Consider the following 8195-nt stretch of genomic DNA (forward strand, 5'->3'; position numbering starts at 1 on the left):
ATGGGTCCAGCCGCCCTGGCATTTGTGGCAACCCCAGTGCCCACTGACAGGCCTGAATGTAGCAGGCTGGGTCCAGGGCCTTTCCCATAGACACTGCCAGTAGGGCCTGCCTGGCCATAGGGGGATCTTTGACCTCCGTGGGGCCTTGCGCCCTGTGTTCTTGGCGGCCTCGCGCCTGTCCTGGCCTCCTGCCTTCAGGAGTCACATGGGGAGGCTGGGGAATGGCCCTCCCGCCTCTGGCTACCCCCTTACCCTCCCCCATACCTCCTGCTCCTCTCTTCCCTCACTTTCCCTCCACCCCTCCCCGCTTCTGCTTCCCCTTTCCCATCCCTTTAGAAGGTGTCTACACAGGATCTTCTAGGGTAAGCCCTCCCTGAGAGTGTGTTGGGGTTTTGGGCCTGGCGGGCGTCCCCAGCCTCCCCTGAAGAGGAAGTGAGCGTGAGAACCCGGGCTTTGGCGGATCCAGGTGCCTGCAGGCAGCCCCAGGGCTTGTGTATTGGGGGCCTGGCCAGCGGGCAGGCCCAGAGTAGGAATAGATGTCTCAGGAGGGTCCCTGGCTGGTCCCAAGCACCTCCTGTGTGCACCAGGGCCACTGTTCTTCCATCCAGCCTCCCAAGCCCTGGGGTGTGGTGCCCCTGATTCGGAGGGAGTGATAGGACTTAGGGTTAGCCACCTCCCCAGGTCAGACAGGCAGAGCCGGGCCAACCCCAGGATGAGCCCCGTCAGCCTCTCCATCCTGTCTCGTTACGAGACAGTAAGTGAAAGAGGGCATGCAACCAGCACGCAGCCCCAGAGGAAAGGCTGCAGTGGCCTCGCGCAGGGCCGAGGAGGCTGGGCACCGTGTGTGCAGTGGCACTGCCCTCCCTGGTGTTGCCGATGCTGCTGGGAAGGGAGAATGTTGTGGGATGTTGGGGGAAGCTCTGGTCTGAGAGTCCCAGGCCTTGCTGGGCCCAGGCTGGCCACAGGGCACCCCAGACTTTTTTCCTAGGCACAGTGTGCAGTGAGTCCTCATGTCACGTCATCCATAAGTTCTTGGAAGCTGTGACTTTAAGCAAAGTGATGCCAGTTGTAAGTGAAAATTGGTTTAAGGAAACTAGTATTACCATAAGTTGATAGATATAGGTAACAGTTAAGTTCCTGCCAGGTACTTCTGGTTACAAAAACATCACCAAGCTTCAAATGAAGACCCCAAACACTTCTAATATTAAACACTGAAGTAAATGTGAGCTACACATAATGTAAGAAAAGTGAATTAAACAGGGAAGAGAATTGCTTCCCCAGCGTTCCGTGTCAGTGAGTGACAGCGGAACACACGTCTGCACGGTGACCGTAGTCGGGGGTGCCTCCTGCCACCACGCACTTCAAAATCAAACAGTCACAAACGTGGCGGCTTCCTGTATTGCCATGCATTTGTCTGACTGTGTCTATTTGACGAATTTTTATTTTGCAATAATTTTTATTCATTTATTCATTCATTTTCCAACCCACTTTCCAGTTCAGGGTCACGAGTGGCCGAGCCTGTCTCAGCAGCTCTGGGCACAAGGTGGGACCCGACCCTGCTCAGAACAGCATCCCCTTGCGGGGCACACTCGCATGCACAGCCACACCCACTCAGCCAGGGCCTCGGCGACACTCCTGTTTACCTGATGTGCGCCACGCTGGAGTGTGGGGGAGCTGGAGGACGGGGAGAAAACCGTGCAGACGCCACGCAATGGCCCTGAATGGGAAGCGATGTTTTTTTCTCATCAGCGTTATCACGAAACCACGTTGAAAGCAACAGTGTTATTTGAGGAGCTGCTGTACTTGATGGATGGTGCAGGACAAGGTGGGCCATCTTCAGGGCCTCTGTGCCTCTCCCCATTTCAGGGGTTCGGGTAGAAACTGGGTCAAGGATAGGGGATTCTCATGGGGTTGGAGGGTCCATTGGGGCAGGGCCCCCCAGCAGCTGAGGGCCTCTCTCCCCTGTCCTGGGGTCCTGGGGTCTCTGGCCGCCATGAGTCCAGCTCCTGATTGCTCTGCCAAGTTTGCTGTCATGCCAGGAACTGAATCTTTCTCCTTGTGAGCTCCCTTGGACCCACAGTATAGCCATGGTATTCAGTAGGTGCCCAGTAAGTGTGGGCTGGTGAATGGGCCTCCAGGGAGTGGGATTTGGATGGACAGAATGGACAGGTCCTTGGGAGGTGATACCGAGTCAGCGGAGGCTTGGAGGCAGAGCATCTCTGCAGATGCAGGGGCTCCATCCTCAAGGATCCCCTGAGGGCCTCCAGGAGGAGGCAGCCGTGGGGCGGGCGCAGAAGTAGGGCATGGAGCAGCGCCTGGCACTCAGTAAGTAGCACCCACTGGCAGCACTCATTGGGCACTGACTGTCTACATTGCCAGGAGTGTTCAAGAAGTCATTTAAACTGCCCGAAATCCTCATCCCACAGTGTTCACCAGCACCTGCTTTGGGCCTGACCCTGTGCCTGATCCTGGGGACCTGGCATGGGTCAGTCAACACTCCCGGTCTGCTGCCCACAGTTCATGACAGGGACAGACAAGTCACGAACAGGGCTGCAGGGGCTGCCCCAGGAATAAACAGGACCTCTCTGGCACTGTGTAGGGCCCTGGCCCCTGGTGAGGGAGCAGCGAGGCAGTGGGCACCCAGGTCCATTGGGCCTTGCATGCCTGGCTCCTTGTCCTGTGGGCCCCACGTAGAAGTGGCCCCCAGTTCTTTCTGGGTGCTTGGCATGTCCTGTCTTCCTTGGGGGCTCCCCAAGCAATTCTGGCTAGACACCCAGCAGACGATCCTTCCTCCAGGCCCGCCAACCTCCGGGTCCCTGAGGTCGGAGTTAGTTTTCCCCAAGACCACCCGAACAGTGACTTTGGGTCCATCCACAGATGCCCTGGTCGCTGTGCTGCTGGGAGTGCTTGGGTGAGAAGGAATGGCTGCTGGCGGGTGTTCCTTTCTCCATCCTCAGCATCCTCATCCCTCACTGGGGATGCTTGTCTCTGCCTTACTCCCACTCACGGGACAGTCGAATGTGTTCACACACCCACTGAGCCAGCACCTGCTGTGTACGGGGCTCACAGAACCAGGGAGCTGAGGCAGGGGCTGTGGCCAGGCTCTTGTCCTGTGCGGGGAGAGAGGCGGACAAGTTTGCCAGAAGGGGGACAGATGACCCCTACCGTGGGTGGGGGACGGAGGACAGGCCTCGGTGGCTAGCGGGACGAACAGGAGGATGCTGAACCTGAGATCCGAGTGATAAGAAGGGGCCAGCACCGGACAACGTGGGGACAGAGCATGCTCCTGGCCACCGGCACAGCCAGTGCAAGGGGTCGGAAGCAGGACTGTGCTTGGCAAGTTGCAGGAACAGCTGGGAGGCAGGTGAGGCTGCAGCAGGTGAGGAGGGGGCAGTGGTAGGAGGTCAGAGGGCAGGGAGCAGGTCGTGTGGGGCCTTTAGGGCGATAAGGATTTTTGGCTTTCCTGAGTGATGTGGGCACCATTGGAGGCTTTGAGCAGAGGGGACTATGGTCTGACTTAGGTCAAGGACAGTGGTGGGGGCAGCAGTGGGGATACTCAGGATGCCAGTGGGTATCCCAGATTCTTGGTGACCCTCGATGGCCCCTCTGGGCGGTGGCTTTAGGTATCTGGGCTCAGGTGTCACCATGTCACTTGTCAGCCACCCACGGCTGCTTTCCTGCCCCGTCTGGGGATTCTGGGGACTTTCCACTTCTTCACCTTGCACTTGGTTCCGTGACGTGCCTGGACTGGGGATTGTGGAGGCCTGTCCATGCCCTGAAGCACTTCTGAGAAGCCGGGGAACAGTTCCCTGGGGTGTCCCCCGGGAAGTCCGGCCCTCGCCCTCCTCTCTCCGCTGCCACCCAGAGCCCGCCCTTTCCGGAGAGCAGTTCCCTGGGGTGTACCCCGGGAAGTCCTGCGCTCCTCTCTCCGCTGCCTGCCCTCCCGCTTCTGGCCCTTGCTCAAGCCGCACCCCCGTCTGGACGCCCACTTCTTCCACTCTGCTCTGTTGGATCGAAGAGGCCAGCTCTGGGGATGTGTGTCCCGGTGTCTGTGATCAGATGGGGCCCAGACTCATTGACATCCTGCGTGAACTACAGTTTTGGTGGAGGTGCAAGTGGATTCTTTGTGGCAGAGAAGATGGAGAGTGGTGACGGCCGCGTTGCCTGCACGCCACTGACAGCCCACCTCTTCTTTCCATCTTAATTCATCTTGCCAGCTCTCAAGGGCTGTAGGCACTTCGCCCTGAATCCTCCTCTGAGCCGGCTTTGCCTCCTGCCGTTCCCGCTGAGCGAATTAAATAAGTCTTTGCCCTGTGCCCTATGTGCAAGGTCATGCAGGTTATGCTTTGAACTTCCAAAAATGCGCTCAGAAATCTTTCTTGTCCTCTAAGTCCCGTCTCTGATGCCACCTTCACCTTCTGGGTTCTCTCTCAGGCCCTTGGGGGGTACCCTTTGCCCTCTCTGTCGGGGATCCTGGAGGGTCCCTCCCCAACTCCCCTGGCCACTGGGACCTCCCTCCCACCCTGACCTGCCCAGCATCCTCCCTCAGCAGCCTGGCACAGCCCGGACAGACCCTGGAAGGTGTGGATTCTGCCCACCTGCCTTGTGTCCCCACAGTCTACACGCTGGCCTGGACTCCAGGCCTCCCCACCCCCAGTCCCTCTCCTGCCCCCTCCATTCCTTCACACATGTGGACACAAAGCTGGGACTCCCACAAGGATGCATCTGGTAGGACCTCAACCTCCTGTACCCGATGGGGTCTTGGGAGAACAGAAGTTGTGGGGTGACGGTTAAGGTGTAGCTCTCCCTTCAACCTCGCACAGCCCCCTGGCCCAGTCCCTGAGAATAAAATTCAGACAGACCTGGAAATGCCCCAAATGTCCATCAGCTGAGGAACGGACAGACGGAATGTGGCAGGCCCATACAGTAGAACAAGCGTGCCCAGCCCGCAGCGTGGCCCAGGACGGCTTTGAATGCAGCCCGACACACATTCGTAAACTTTTTTTTTTTTTGAGATGGAGTCTCACTCTATTGCCCAGGATAGAGTGCAGTGGTGGGATCTTGGCTCACTGCAACCTCTGCCTCCTGGGTTTAAGTGATTCTCCTGCCTCAGCCTCCTGAGTAGATGGGATTACAGGCGCCCGCCACCACGCCCTGCTAATTTTTGTATTTTTAGTAGACATGGGGTTTTGCCATGTTGGCCAGGCTGGTTTCAAACTTCTGACCTCAAGTGATCCACCTGCCTCAGCCTCCCAAAGTGCTAAGATTACAGGTGTGAGCCACCGTGCCCGGCCAAATTCAGAAACTTTCTTAAAACGTTATGAGGGTTTTTTTTTTTTTTTTTTTGGTGATCAGCCATCATTACTGTTAGTGTATTTTATGTGTGGTCCTAGACAGTTCTCCCAGTGTGGCCCAGGCCCAGGGAAGCCAAAAGATTGCACACTCCTGCAGTAGAATATAAGCAGCCAACAAGTGGAGCGGGCACAGACCCAGGCTGCGCTGTGGCCGAGCCTTTAGAACGCCAGGACAAGCAAAAGGAACGAGGCACAGAAGGCCACGTGGTGAGGCCATTCATAAAAAATGTCCCGAACAGGCAAGTCCACAGAGACAGAAAGCAGACTGGTGGTTGCCAGGGGCTGGGGGAGGAGGGTGGAGTGACTGCTGGTGGGAGGGGGTGATGGAAGTGTTCTGGAATTAGTGGTGATGATTACACAGCACTGTGAATATATTAAAAACACGGAAGGGTACACTTTAAGATGGCTAAAATGGCTGGGCCTGGTGGCTCATGTCTGTAATCCCAGCACTTTGGGAGCCCAAGGCGGGTGGATCACCTGAGGTCAGGAGTTTGGTACCAGCCTGGCCAACATAGCAAAACCCCATCTCTACTGAAAATACAAAAATTAGCTGGGTGTGATGGTAGGCGTCTGTAATCCCTGCTACTTGGGAGGCTGAGGTAGGAGAGTTGCTTGAACCCGGGGGTGGAGGTTGCAGTGAGCCGAGATCGTACCACAGCACTCCAGCCTGGGTAACAGAACGAGACTCCGTCTAAGAAAAAAAAAAAAAGACTAAAATGGTGGATTTCATGCGTTATGAATTTTATCTCAAAAAATAAATTAGGATAGCACCCCCGCCTACACAGGCTCTGTCCTGAGCAGCTCTCAGAAGTCTGTAAAATAGGGTTAAAGTGTCCTTGCCCTGCCCCCGGGTTCCCAGTGCTATGGGGACGTCACCGGCTACTGGAGAACAGAGGGATGCTGGCAGTCATCCAGGGCTCAGGGCAGGGCAGGAGCTTGGTGGGCGCTACAGACTAGACTGAGAAGGCCCTTCCCTGGCTTCACAGAGTGCCTTGCCACTGGGGAGTTGAGTGAAGGCACAGACAAGGTTGTGAGGTACCCACGCTGCTGTGTAGCGTCACCACGCCCTGATGTGGATAACCTGTTTTCTTTGCTCATCTGGGTGGACTGGTGGGTCATTTGATTCTGGAGGGTGGGGTTCCAGTCTGCATGGTTCCTTGGGGATTCCCGGCCCCAACATGAAGGCAGTGTGACCTGAGCGTCTCCCAGTCCCCAGGGAGCTGACCCACTGCTGCCTTCCCAAGTCCTCCCTGGGCCCTGCTGGGGGAGGCCTGGGAGCTGCCAGCATCCAGCAGGCCCATGTGAATGGCCTGGCTGCAGCACTGCCAGACAGGGCAGAGTTCCTGGCCCAGGGGTGTCTCTGAGTCCTGGAGCTGGCAGGGTAAAGACCAGCTCCTGTGAGCTCCCTCCACCCCCAGATCCACCCTTCAGGTCCAGGGCTATCTGGTGGCAGATCCTGGTGGGGCAGGGGGATGGGAAGGGTGGGAGCCTCCATCCGTGGACGCGGCGCCTAGTCTGCCTGCAGGCCTGGTGATTGTGGCCTGACCTCCTGCCCACCCCTTCTGGGCACCACGGCAATGCCCAGAGCCCCCAAGGGGCTGTGCAGGAGGGCATAAGATGGCACAGGGCTCTGAGTAGCCCCTAGGCTGGCAGGATGCGTTCTGAGCTGAGGTCCTTTGGAAAGCGCCTATAGGTTTCTGGCTCCTCCCTGGGGTGCTCCCCACCTGCCTGCTGAGTCTTCAGATGCCTGGGAGAGCAGGTCTCCCTTAGGTCCGCTGGTTCTGATGGTTCCCCTCCTTCTCTCCTGGGAGCTGGGCAGGTGCTCAAATCGGGCAGTGCAGGCTGCTCGGCGTGCCCAGCTCCCAGGATGCACCATGTGACCCAGGCCTCCTCCTGCCCTGCCTGGGCTGGTGAGGGGCTGTGGCTGGGTGCCCAGCGGTGCCTGCTAATGGGGAGCCCCCTCCCTGGGGCAGTGCCTGCCTGCCACCCACCTGGGCTGGGCATCCAGTCTGGCCTTGGCTGTTGTCATGGAAGCCAATGCCTGCAGCCGGGAGCTAAATTTGCTACCCTCAAGCCACTGTCACCACGGCTGTGATGAACATGGGGACATACAGGCTGGGTCGGGGAGGTGACCAGGCCTGGTTCTGCCCAGCCCCTGCTGCGGATGGTCACCATGGTCACAGCCCACATGGCCCGCCTGCCATCCCCTCATGCCATGGCCTGGGTTGTCTGAAGTTCCATGTCACGGATGAGGCCCCAGGATCACAGAGCTGTCCACAGCCACACAGATGGGCAGCAGTCGGGAGGCCCCAGCCCTCAGGCTCCCAGCCAGACTGGGGGAATGGGGCTGGCCCAATCTGGTGTTGCCAAGGTGGGGTTCTGTGAGGTACCATTGTTGCTACTGCCTGGTTTCAAAAACATTCCAGATATGCCCTGCTGGCCACCCGCCTGGCTCTGAGGTCCCCACATCTGTGGAGGAACAGGGGCTTTAAGAAGCCCTGCGGGGAGGAAGCCCCATCTGCCTAGGTTCCCCTGAGGGTTGTCAGGTGCCTGCTGGGAACTGTCCTCCAGGTGGTGGTCTTCTAGGGGCGCTCGGTGTCCTCACAGTCCCTGTGGGTATCTGGCACAGTGCCAGTGTTCCAGGGACTCAGGCGAGGCCTCTTGGAAAGGGTAATGTCCCTCCGATCCCAGAAGAACACCAAGGGCAGGTCCACGAAGGACAGCCTTCCAGCGAACCCATCCCACAGAGGAGCACACTGAGGCACAGAGGACAGCCTTCCAGTGAACCCATCCTACAGAGGAGCACACTGAGGCAGAGGACAGCCTTCCAGCGAACATCCC

General features: G+C 58.1%; 1 protein-coding gene across 1 annotated transcript in view; it reads left to right on the forward strand.

The window, feature by feature from the left end:
* Positions 1-1620: 1620 nt before the first annotated feature.
* PTP4A3 (protein tyrosine phosphatase 4A3) overlaps positions 1621-8195 on the forward strand; it is a 33636-nt gene continuing 27061 nt past the window's right edge. The window contains exon 1 of the mRNA XM_023228138.3: positions 1621-1825. The gene's annotated coding sequence lies outside the window, so the exon portion shown is untranslated. The remainder of the gene's footprint in view (positions 1826-8195) is intronic.

Source organism: Piliocolobus tephrosceles, chromosome 7 (genome assembly GCF_002776525.5).
Source record: "Piliocolobus tephrosceles isolate RC106 chromosome 7, ASM277652v3, whole genome shotgun sequence".
Lineage (NCBI taxonomy): Eukaryota > Metazoa > Chordata > Mammalia > Primates > Cercopithecidae > Piliocolobus > Piliocolobus tephrosceles.